General features: G+C 46.3%; 1 protein-coding gene across 1 annotated transcript in view; it reads right to left on the bottom strand.

Annotated features, from left to right (window-relative positions):
• GRID2 (glutamate ionotropic receptor delta type subunit 2) overlaps positions 1-12,148 on the bottom strand; it is a 2,654,005-nt gene that overhangs the window by 295,475 nt on the left and 2,346,382 nt on the right. The window lies entirely within an intron of this gene.

Genomic DNA, 12,148 nt, shown 5'->3' with positions numbered 1-12,148 from the left:
AATATCAAGCACTCACTGTGATTCATTCAAACTCTACAGATGTATCCCTGCGCGGGGCTCTTACCTGCGCTTCGTCCGGCTGTTAGCTTGCCGGTGTTTCCCTGCTTTTCCTTCGTTCTGGGGGAACGGTATTCTATTCTCTGGAAAGGAACGAAGGGGGCCGTCAGTAGCGGTAAAGGAAAGCGCTAGCGCGGGGGTAACTAACCAGGCTACCGCGTAAGGCTGGGGACGTACCGATAGAAAACAGGCGTCTGTCCTTGTTTCCAACATGCGAGTTGTGGAGAAATCACTGCCGGTTGGAAGTTGAACTTCCTGTTAAATAGCCCCATGTCATTGTGGGACTTGTAGTTTTAGGAATCCGCAGAGAACTACAATTGGAAGAATACCAGAGGCATAAGGGCTGAGCCGTTTTTGCAGATGGATTTAGCTGGTATTTTTATAGATTTTAGCAATCTCATTCAGGCCTTTGGAGGCCGTATTAAATTTCATAATGAGTAAAGCCTCACGTTGGGATAATCTCGCGTCCACGTCTCCTCCTCTTGGATCTTTCTCAATCTTTGAGAGTACTGTCCATTTCAGGTCAGTTTGATCATGTTTCATCCTGGACCAATGGTTGACCAATGGGGCATTTTCAACTCCTTTCCTGATCCTAGATTTGTGCTGGGTAATCCTGTTTCGGACTTCCTGTGTAGTTTTACCAATATATACCAAAGGGCACGGGCAGACAATGGCATAAACTACATTTTTGCTTTTGCAATTTGTAAACGTTTCATGTTTCCAATAGATATTATTGACACTGAAAACAGATTCTTCAATTGTTTCATTGCAGCAAGTGCAAGTCCCGCACTTGTGGTGGCCCTTGGTTGGTGGGAGTCCGAATAGGCTTTGCAAAGTTGGTGCCTTAGTTGTAGGAAGGGCAGCTCTGATTACGTGATTGGCTATGCTCTTTTCTTTTTTGTAAGCGAACAGAGGGGGTGCCACAAAATCCTCATGGAGATCTTTTAGTAAATGCCAATTAGATAGGATCAGTTTCTTATATGGGTTGGCTGCTGGGCAGAATGTAGTGACGCAGACAAGTCTTTTTAGGTCTTTTTTTACTTTCTTTTCCAATAGAGTTTCTCTGGGAGTCCACCAGGCTCTTTTGAGGGAGTTCCTTAAAAGTTTTTTAGGGTAACCCCTTTGTATGAGACGTTCCTTCAGCTCGCCAGCATGTTTAAAGTATTCCTCCTTATTTGAGCAATTACGGCGAATTCGCAGGAATTGTCCGTAAGGAAGGTTTTGTCTCAAATTACGTGGATGGTTGCTGGTGAAATGTAGCACCTTATTTCTATCAGATGGTTTGCGGAATAGGGTAGTTGTGAGTCCCTGTGTTGTAAATTCCACTTTCACGTCCAAAAATGTTATGGACTCATTGGAAGCTGTAGCTGAAAATTGAATGTCAATAGTTCTTGAGTTCAACCATTCGATGAATTGGTTCAGTTCTTCCTGGTTTCCAGTCCAGATCAGGAACACGTCGTCTATATACCGCATATAGTTGGAGATGCGGGGACTGAATGGATTGTTGTTATATATGAATTTCTCCTCATATAATCCCATAAACATTATGGCCAGCTCTGGAGCAAAGGGGCAGCCCATAGCTACCCCTTTAGTCTGGAAGAAAAACTCAGAGTCGAATGTGAAGAAATTCTTCTGCAGTGCAAATCGAGATAGATCCAGTATAAATTCTGTGGGGACCCTCAATGGTCTTTCTCGACTATCCAAGAAAAAAGTCATGGTTTCCAGGGCCTGATCTTGCGGTATTTGTGTGTACAACGACACTACGTCAAGGGTAACCAATAACTGAGTTCTGCGGTCCAAGGTAGTGTTGGCTAGTCGATTTAGAAATGAGGTGGTGTCTTGCAAATGGGCTGGAATCGTATCGATAAAAGGCTTTAGAAAGAAATCGATGTATTTAGCCACCGGTTCAAAGAGAGAATCGCAACCCGATATTATGGGGCGGCCAGGTGGATTGTGCTCATCTTTGTGCAGTTTTGGAAGGGCATAGAATACCGGAGTTCGAGGTTTCTTATTCTGTAGGAAGGATAATTCCTTGGGTCCAACAAATCCTTCGTCAAAGCCTTTTTGGATGACTTCGAACAATTGGTTTTTAATTTCCAAAGTGGGGTCCTTACCTATCCGTCTATAACAGGCTTGGTCATTTAATTGACGATGAACTTCTTGCTTGTATTTGGGACGTGAATAAATACAAGCAAGAAGTTCACCGGTTCAAAACTGCACAAAGATGAGCACAATCCACCTGGCCGCCCCATAATATCGGGTTGCGATTCTCTCTTTGAACCGGTGGCTAAATACATCGATTTCTTTCTAAAGCCTTTTATCGATACGATTCCAGCCCATTTGCAAGACACCACCTCATTTCTAAATCGACTAGCCAACACTACCTTCGACCGCAGAACTCAGTTATTGGTTACCCTTGACGTAGTGTCGTTGTACACACAAATACCGCAAGATCAGGCCCTGGAAACCATGACTTTTTTCTTGGATAGTCGAGAAAGACCATTGAGGGTCCCCACAGAATTTATACTGGATCTATCTCGATTTGCACTGCAGAAGAATTTCTTCACATTCGACTCTGAGTTTTTCTTCCAGACTAAAGGGGTAGCTATGGGCTGCCCCTTTGCTCCAGAGCTGGCCATAATGTTTATGGGATTATATGAGGAGAAATTCATATATAACAACAATCCATTCAGTCCCCGCATCTCCAACTATATGCGGTATATAGACGACGTGTTCCTGATCTGGACTGGAAACCAGGAAGAACTGAACCAGTTCATCGAATGGTTGAACTCAAGAACTATTGACATTCAATTTTCAGCTACAGCTTCCAATGAGTCCATAACATTTTTGGACGTGAAAGTGGAATTTACAACACAGGGACTCACAACTACCCTATTCCGCAAACCATCTGATAGAAATAAGGCGCTACATTTCACCAGCAACCATCCGCGTAATTTGAGACAAAACCTTCCTTACGGACAATTCCTGCGAATTCGCCGTAATTGCTCAAATAAGGAGGAATACTTTAAACATGCTGGCGAGCTGAAGGAACGTCTCATACAAAGGGGTTACCCTAAAAAACTTTTAAGGAACTCCCTCAAAAGAGCCTGGTGGACTCCCAGAGAAACTCTATTGGAAAAGAAAGTCAAAAAAGACCTAAAAAGACTTGTCTGCGTCACTACATTCTGCCCAGCAGCCAACCCATATAAGAAACTGATCCGATCTAATTGGCATTTACAAAAAGATCTCCATGAGGATTTTGTGGCACCCCCTCTGTTCGCTTACAAAAAAGAAAAGAGCATAGCCAATCACGTAATCAGAGCTGCCCTTCCTACAACTAAGGCACCAACTTTGCAAAGCCTATTCGGACTCCCACCAACCAAGGGCCACCACAAGTGCAGGACTTGCACTTGCTGCAATGAAACAATTGAAGAATCTGTTTTCAGTGACAATAATATCTATTGGAAACATGAAACGTTTACAAATTGCAAAAGCAAAAATGTAGTTTATGCCATTGTCTGCCCGTGCCCTTTGGTATATATTGGTAAAACTACACAGGAAGTCCGAAACAGGATTACCCAGCACAAATCTAGGATCAGGAAAGGAGTTGAAAATGCCCCATTGGTCAACCATTGGTCCAGGATGAAACATGATCAAACTGACCTGAAATGGACAGTACTCTCAAAGATTGAGAAAGATCCAAGAGGAGGAGACGTGGACGCGAGATTATCCCAACGTGAGGCTTTACTCATTATGAAATTTAATACGGCCTCCAAAGGCCTGAATGAGATTGCTGAAATCTATAAAAATACCAGCTAAATCCATCTGCAAAAACGGCTCAGCCCTTATGCCTCTGGTATTCTTCCAATTGTAGTTCTCTGCGGATTCCTAAAACTACAAGTCCCACAATGACATGGGGCTATTTAACAGGAAGTTCAACTTCCAACCGGCAGTGATTTCTCCACAACTCGCATGTTGGAAACAAGGACAGACGCCTGTTTTCTATCGGTACGTCCCCAGCCTTACGCGGTAGCCTGGTTAGTTACCCCCGCGCTAGCGCTTTCCTTTACCGCTACTGACGGCCCCCTTCGTTCCTTTCCAGAGAATAGAATACCGTTCCCCCAGAACGAAGGAAAAGCAGGGAAACACCGGCAAGCTAACAGCCGGACGAAGCGCAGGTAAGAGCCCCGCGCAGGGATACATCTGTAGAGTTTGAATGAATCACAGTGAGTGCTTGATATTAAGACAGCACACGTATTTCTTTTTGATCACAGCTACTGTGAGCATTCTACCCTCAACCTTCTTGACTCGCTGTTTTTTGAATATTGATGACTCTTTGGTTCATTGGCTAAGGTAGGATGTTGCACTCACGGGTTTGTTGAGTCTCTCATTTTTTAATCGTGTCTGAACACTCCTCTCTAAGCACTCTTTTATTATTTTTGCAGAACCAATTGGTCCTGAGGAGAACCCCCCCTAACAAGCGGGGTTCGAAACGCGTCGACCACTCTACCCCCGTATTTGGTCTTTATTTGCTGTGTTAAAGACAGAGCACCTTTGCTAATTTTGTGAGAACGATTTTCCCCGTGTAAATACACTAAAAAGACTGTTAAAACTGCATCATCCAAAGGGATTCTCTCCAATTTATTTTTGACCAATACGTGGATCCATTTGTTTCTTTTTGTTTATTGACCATGTTGTTTTGTGTATGAATGTTTGTGTATGACTGGACGGCCATGTATGATTGAATGCCTGAAATATTCATGTTTTTTCTTCTTGCACTTTTGTATTTATTGTATATATGAAACTGTTGGCTTCTCCTTGCACTTACAGAAAACAAAGCAAAAAATAATTGCAAGAGAATAAATCTTGATACATTGCTAAAGAAATCAAGCAGGTGGTTTTGCTTTTTTCAAACCCCTAATTCCCCCCCTTTTTGTGTGCTAACTTTGTCTCAGCATTGGCTCTCGTGTTGTTTTTCTAGTTTACTTTTTCCATGCATCGTGAATTTACCTTAATTAACAAGGCACATACTTATTTTGCAGTGACGAGGAAGGAGTGACATGGGCCCTGATGTAAGAAAGGAAAATGGTCCCCTCCTGCCTGGTTTGGTAGTGAAGGTAATCCATAATTATAGTGCGCAGGCCCCTCCCATCCCTGTTCCAAGTACCACTATTGATAGCACTATTGTTAGTGCTGCGGCATCAATGCAGATCCAATAATATTCTAATTGGGATTTCTTCTGCTGAAAACTGAAGATATCTGTGGAGGAATCATCACGAATCTATACAAGTGAAGGAGAAATTAGGGGGGAATCAGACTAAGGGCCTTATTACGAGTTTGGTGGTCCGACAGGGGATGGTGCAATGCGCCGTCTGCTGGTGGACCGCTAAAGTTGTGGTGTTTTTTCTTGGTCTGGCAGGCAGTCCTGCTGTGGTCTGAGAACGGCGGTCTAACATGCTCATAAAAGAGGCTAACAGGCAGAAAGCCGCTCTCAGAGCGCTGGTTGCACCTTCCTGCATGTTGTGGCAATGCCACACCGTTCAGGGACTAGGGGTGCATATTCACAGGGAGGCACTACATGTGCCCCTCTGCATGCACCTCCAGGCCCAGAGGCACAAGGGGTTCCTGTTGGGCCCCCTCCCTTGCTACCTCACTGCCTCCCTTTTCATGGCGGTCGCACCACCATGAAAAGGGTGGCGGTGATACAACTCAAAATATGCTCAGCAGTGCAGTTGGGGCTAAAGAATGATGATGGATTAAACCCAGATCAGTTGACTGGGGGTGAGTGCTTGCAATGTTCAACACGCATTATCCCCTTTGATTTTGCTTTGTTCGCCCTAAGTTGGCAGGGTATGCCCAGACGTGGGTCCCTTGTTCACTTTGCCACTGGATTCAAGCTAGCCTGGCTGATTACGGCTGATTAGTCAGAAACCGGTCCCAGGATGCTTGTTTCCGGTCCAGGGAAGACATGGATTGGCAGTTCGGCCTGGACTGTTCCCATGAGGCACAGGGTCAGACTGATTTGCAAATAGCCATGTTTGAATTGGGATGGTAGAGTGAGCTAATGAATGATGATGGATTAAACCCAGATCAGTTGACTGGGGGTGAGTGCTTGCAATGTTAAACACTCCGTCCATCATCCCCTTTGGTTTCTCTTTGGGGCACCAGCCGCATATTTGTCCTTGGACCTCTAAGAGGCAGCAGCGGGATTCTTGATCCGTGGCAGTCGCAGTGGTCCTGTGGCAGTCAGACCACCACACTCTTAATCCTGTGGGTGTGCCGGCAGTGTGGCAGCGGTCTGACCACCACCACGGTTTCAGCAGTCTTGTAATAAACCCCTTAGAATTACCAATTCCACAAGTACATCCTAATTTCTCAGATTGTTAATTCCAGGGGAGAGGATTTGTCACCACTAAATTCAGGGACCTCATAAAAGGCCCACCTCTATTTTCTTCCCTGAAAGATTTTGACTGAGACAATGCAAGTGCTGATTTTTTATATTGTAAATGATTTGCTGGCCTGGGCACCTACTTCCCCTCAATCCTAAAGTCACTAAGCAGACTACTATATCACTGTCGCATAGCCATATCTTAAAACACTTTACCCTGGACCACTTAACATTGATGTGTGTCAACATCTGGTGCTTCCAGTGTCTTTTTTTAACATGCTGTCGTATGAGTTCTTATGAGAGGACGTTGATGCTTTGCAGCTAATTATTTATAGATGCAAACAATGCAATGTGGAAAATTATGACGGAGTGAGAGTTGCTGTGTGCGTGGAGCGCCCACCGCAGGGCCGGACTGGGAACTGAAACCGGTCCTGGCAAACCGCTCGCCCGGCCCCCAGGAGGGGGAGGGGGTGGACGAACTGTTTGCTATGGCCGATTTTGGCCGATTTTGTTACTGGGGGCTGATATTGCCCTCAAAACCAGCCCCCACCATAGCGGCCCACCGGAAAATACCCAGTACCCGCTAGGGCCAGTCCGGTCCTGGCCCACCATGAGTATTCGCCACTCCGCATTTTGTTTCCTTGCTGTCTACTCTAAACATTTTATAATCAGGGTATTTACCATACAACGTTTAGTTACAGTATTAAGTGCACCAACCCACAAACACTATGGAGCTCTGTGCATTTACAATAGAGGATAACAATTGGTAGTACAATACAGTTGGCATTTCCACAACAGAAATATTAGGCATTTCTAACAGTTAACAAGTATTAACAAAGCTAATAAGTCTGTCCTTGGCAAGAGGATGTGATAGTTAGGTAAAAAAAATATATATTCATGGCCGTACATGCTACAAAAATGAAAAGGAAAAATAAAAGAACACATGAGCTCCTTTGAGCGTGGCAACCATATGATTGCACTAAAAATGTAAGTAAAAGAAAATAACTTTTACATTTTCATTGAAATTTATAGATGCTTCTTAGTGTAGCCAGAAACCGGTCCTAGGATGCTTGATTCCGGTCCAGGGAAGGCATGGCTTGGTAGTTCGGACTGGACTGTTCCCATGAGGCACAGCGCCAAGACTGATGTGCATATGGCCATGTCTGAACTGGGGTGGCTTGGCGAGCAAAATAACGATGGATTAAACCCAGATCTGTAACAGGGGGTGAATGTTTTGCCATTGTGCAACATTCCGTCCATCATCTTGTGTGTTTTGCTCTTAGTATAGAAAGGCTTTTAATTTCTATGCATACCACCGGAATATATTAACACAAAGACAAAGTTCAACAACAAAAGTGTAACAAAAAAGTAAAACAGGTGAACTGTCCAAGGAAAAAAATCATTGGCAAAGTATGGGCCCACCAGCCCCGGCAATGTCACTGAGGGGCACTTCTTTTTTGGTGGATGTGCACGCCTGATCATAAAAAATGCTATCATTCACAGAGGAGAAGAGCATAGCTGCCAAGGTTTCAGATTGCTCATGTGTGACATTTTCATAAATCCAGTGAAATTATGAGTGACATTCAAATACCTTAGAGTGACACTTAAATTGTTGCGAGCAAAATCAAGCAATGAAGACGAGGGAAACATATACATATTTGCAATGGCACTCATTTGAGCAACCAGAAAGTCTAAGAAGATGTTACATAACACCAGAAATGGAAGGGCACTGGGACATACTATACCAAACAGGATGTGAGAGGCCATGCTGTCTGCAAATGACTCATGTTCCTGAATGCCCCCCCCCCCCCACCAACACAGGATAGATGTTCCCTGAATGGACTGACTTAAGCAGATGCACGTGCCTCCCTCTGCAAGAACTGATCATACCATGCTGAGAAGACCTAAACGAACCGAGGAAATCCACAAAAACAAATGCTATGCTGGGTGTTAGACCTGGCACATTGGCGTGGGTCTCCCTTCCATTTTTTGTTGTTGCCTCATGTATTTTTGCTGGTGTTAGATGCTTTGGCCACTGTGCCACTGCTATTCAGTGGCACAATGCAAGTGCTCCCTATTGTAAATTGATGTATGGATTAGTGATTCCATCTTTGACTACTTTGGTTTACTTGTCAAACCCTAGTCTAATGCACTGAGTGTGCCATGGCGTGTAATCCAAATACTCCTGGTGGGCATGCAGCACAGATTGTGCCACCCACAGAAGCAGCCTTGTAAAATGTGTCTAAGCTCTGCCATTGCAGAGCCTGCGTGCAGTCTGGTACTGTCATGCTGACTGGGCAAGTGCACCCACTTGCCAGTCCCTAAACCTGCCCTTTTCTTCATATCAGTCACCCCTATAGTAGGCCCAATGGCTGGGTGCATTGTAAGTATAAGGTAGGACAAGCCCTGATGTGCGTGCCATGTCCTAATAGTGAATTACAGCCATTTTGTTTTTCACTGTTGCAAGGCTACCTGTTCTCCCTAGGCCAGAATGGGTTGTTAGAATTGTTACACTTTATAATCCTAACAGGCTCAGAGAACATGGTAGAAATTCGAGTTTAGTATGCCTGAACTCAGAATAATAAAATACCTCTTTTAGTTAAGTTTATTTTAATATTCTGTGTTTGCAAATGCCACTTTTAGAAAGTATGTATTTGCTTGTCTAACCATTCAAACCTGACTCTGCTCAGTTTGTGTATTCCTATGTCTGGTTTCTGTGAGTGACAGGGCTGGGGAATTCCTGGAGACAGGCTGAGTCACCCAGTGCTGACTAGAGAGATCTGCATCTAGATGGGAGGGAGGAGTGCACCTGAACTCTGAATAGGGCTGTGCCTGCCTTCCACAATGCTGGTTCCACCCCTTGGGGAGCGGCTGATGTCTCTGCCCTACACACTGAAAGAAGAGAAGGAGTCCTGTCAACAAAGTGCTCCAGGACTGTACGTGCCTTCCACAATGCTGGCTGCACCTCCGGTGGGGTGTCTGATGCTTCTGCCCTGCACTGTGAAAGGAAAGGAGAAGTCTGGTAAACAAAGTGCTCAGGAACTGGTTTGGACTAGGCACAGGCCCCTCTCCCCTCAGAGAACAAAGGATTTTGGGATATAAATATTGGGACCCTGCTCCCAAGAAATTAGATCACTTTCGGACTACAAGAAGAAACCTTTACTGAGGAGAGGAACCTGAAGAAACTGAGGAGAGACTATTCCCAAGCTGAAGTGCTGCTTGGGGGATCGGCCTGCAGTGGTTGCCATACTGCCAAAGGAAGGAGAAAGGAACTTCGTAACTTTGCTTTCAACTTGTGAAGGATCTCCAAGGGCTTGGAAAAGAGCTTCCCTGCTGCTGAAGTCTCAGGGACAACAGACTTCACCCCCAGCTCCCCAGAGTTCTTGTGGAAGTGCCTGCTGCTGTTTCGGGCCTTTTGAGGAACTTTGTGTCGCAAGGAGCTGGAAGTGCGGCTCAACGAAAAGAAGCGTGTCGCTGTCGCTGTGCCTGCCGTCGCAACTCCAGAGAAAGGAGGGTGTCGCCGCTGGAACTGTCGCACTGCACCGCATCGGAGAGAAGCATGCTGCAATGAAGAGGAAGCGTGTCGCTGTCGCTGCCATCACAACTCAGAAGAAGGAGGGTGTCGCCGCTGGAACTGTCACCTTGCACCGCATCCCCCGAGAAGCGCACCACCATCAGAGCTGCTGCCATCTTGGATGTCGCTGCTGTACCTGTCGCATTGTGCAGAAGCTTCACACATCGTGGGAGAAGAGCGTCACCGCTGGAGCTGCTGCCGTCGCATCTTGGATGTCGCCGCTGTAGTCCACGCATTGAACCGAGACCTTCTTGCATCCCCGAAAAGCGTGCCGCATCTGTAAGAACTTCACGTCTTTATTTCTTTGTACCTGACTTTGCCGCATTTCCCATCGCTCCGACATTGCTTGTCGTGGAAGCGCAACGCAACTTAAGGTACATTGACGCAGAGTGTCGCATCGAAGAACTGAACTGAACTAAGCTTAAATCTACCATCTTAAAATAATCGTAGTGTGTATTTTTGTCATTTATGGTCTTGAGGTAACTCTATATAAAGTCTACTTATTTTTTTGCAGTGTTGTCACTGGGTACTGTATGTGGTCACAACTGCTTAACTTACAACGCCTCTGAAATAAGCCTTGACTGCTCGCGCCACGCAACCTAGAGGGTGAGCAGGGGTTATTTTAGGTGTGTAATCCCCTTGTCCTGACTAGAGGAGAGGGTCCCTACTTGTCACAAGTACTTACCTATGCCAACTAGAGACCCCCCAAATCTAACACTGGGGCTCTGCTGCCTGTCCATGCAAGCCTCAGTCCCAGCATCATGCCTGGTTGTATTAGTAATACACATCTCACTGCCTGCCATGTTCCTGCTTGCAGGCAGCTGCAGCTGACCATCAATACGGTCCACATACCAGTATTGTTATTAATTGAAAGGAAATGTTATTTAGCAAAGAGATACAGGAACTTGCTTACTTAGCGAGGTTGCTAGGAATTCAGTAATAGGCCGCCTCAAGACCACAACGACTCTTGCTGTAAATACCATTGCCAGGCATGTTTCTGAGTGAGGCGCAGCCCAGCTCTGCACAGAAGTGCCGTCTGGACTGATGGTATATCCTCTGGGATGCTAAGGAACTGCCCCAGCAGTCAGCACAGTCTGTGTGTTCACTCAGCCGCCTGTGGGTCGTCAGGGCTGGTCGTGGGATCTGCATCAAATTTACTGTGCTGCATTTAATTTACCGTTGCAGTGGCACACATACGAGCAGCGCTGCCAGTGCCAATGCAGCCTGCAACGTTATCACCCTGAACTTAACCCGCGCCGCAGCGGCAGCAGCAGAACATTGATCCTGCCATGGCCCTTGGCTATTATAGTGTGTGTCATGTCAGGCTCACAAATCTATCAAAGCCGCGTGGTGCTAGGTGAATATTCTACAATGCACCAGAGTAGCAGCTGGAGCTGAGGACTCTAAGGCAGCCCCTTATAAACACTTACTTGAACTAGAAGAGTCCAGAGACGTTTGCCTGTCTGCCCGGAGGCCGCGGGCCGCACAGCTCAGCTGCAGCACCGCATGATGCACACTGCAGGACTGCATCAGTCTTGTTCTTCTCCGACCCCCAGACACACTCATTGTCCCCCCACTTGGCCACAGTTTAGTTTGCGCTGCCTCCCGCATCACCAATGCCTTTTCTTGCACGGCCAGCGGCGAGTCGACACTGTGTCTGTGTGTCCTCCTGGCACTGTTGTCACTGCGCCGCCGCCTGTGACAGTGAAATTTCACTCGGGTCATCATGGTCACTGACCCCGACGGTCTCTGGGCTGACCAACACGTTAGTTTGCGGCACTCCTGATGAGTGCCTGGCTGTGAGCCAATTACAGCATCGTGCTGAGATGGCGGCCCCGCCCCCCCACCTAATTAATTGACAGCAACTGTGTGTCAAACGTAAGCCGCAGCGTGGCAGGAAATTGCAATGCTAGCCTGGAGCCAGCACGACGATTATTACATTGTAGCGGCCTAGCGCTGCCGCGCCTTCACTCAGCTACGAGCTGAGAGCAGCCATGACATGATGTGATTAAATATTTATGAACTAGAGCAGCTGCTGGCACTTGCAGCACGACTCTCGGAGCAGCAGGAACCGTGCACGGGCGCCCCCAGTGGCGCGAGCTGGCGAGTCGGCAAAATGCGTGACAATG

Source organism: Lissotriton vulgaris, chromosome 3_1, assembly GCF_964263255.1.
Source record: "Lissotriton vulgaris chromosome 3_1, aLisVul1.2, whole genome shotgun sequence".
Taxonomy (NCBI): Eukaryota; Metazoa; Chordata; class Amphibia; order Caudata; family Salamandridae; genus Lissotriton; species Lissotriton vulgaris.
This window is presented reverse-complemented; position numbering and strand designations above follow the sequence as displayed.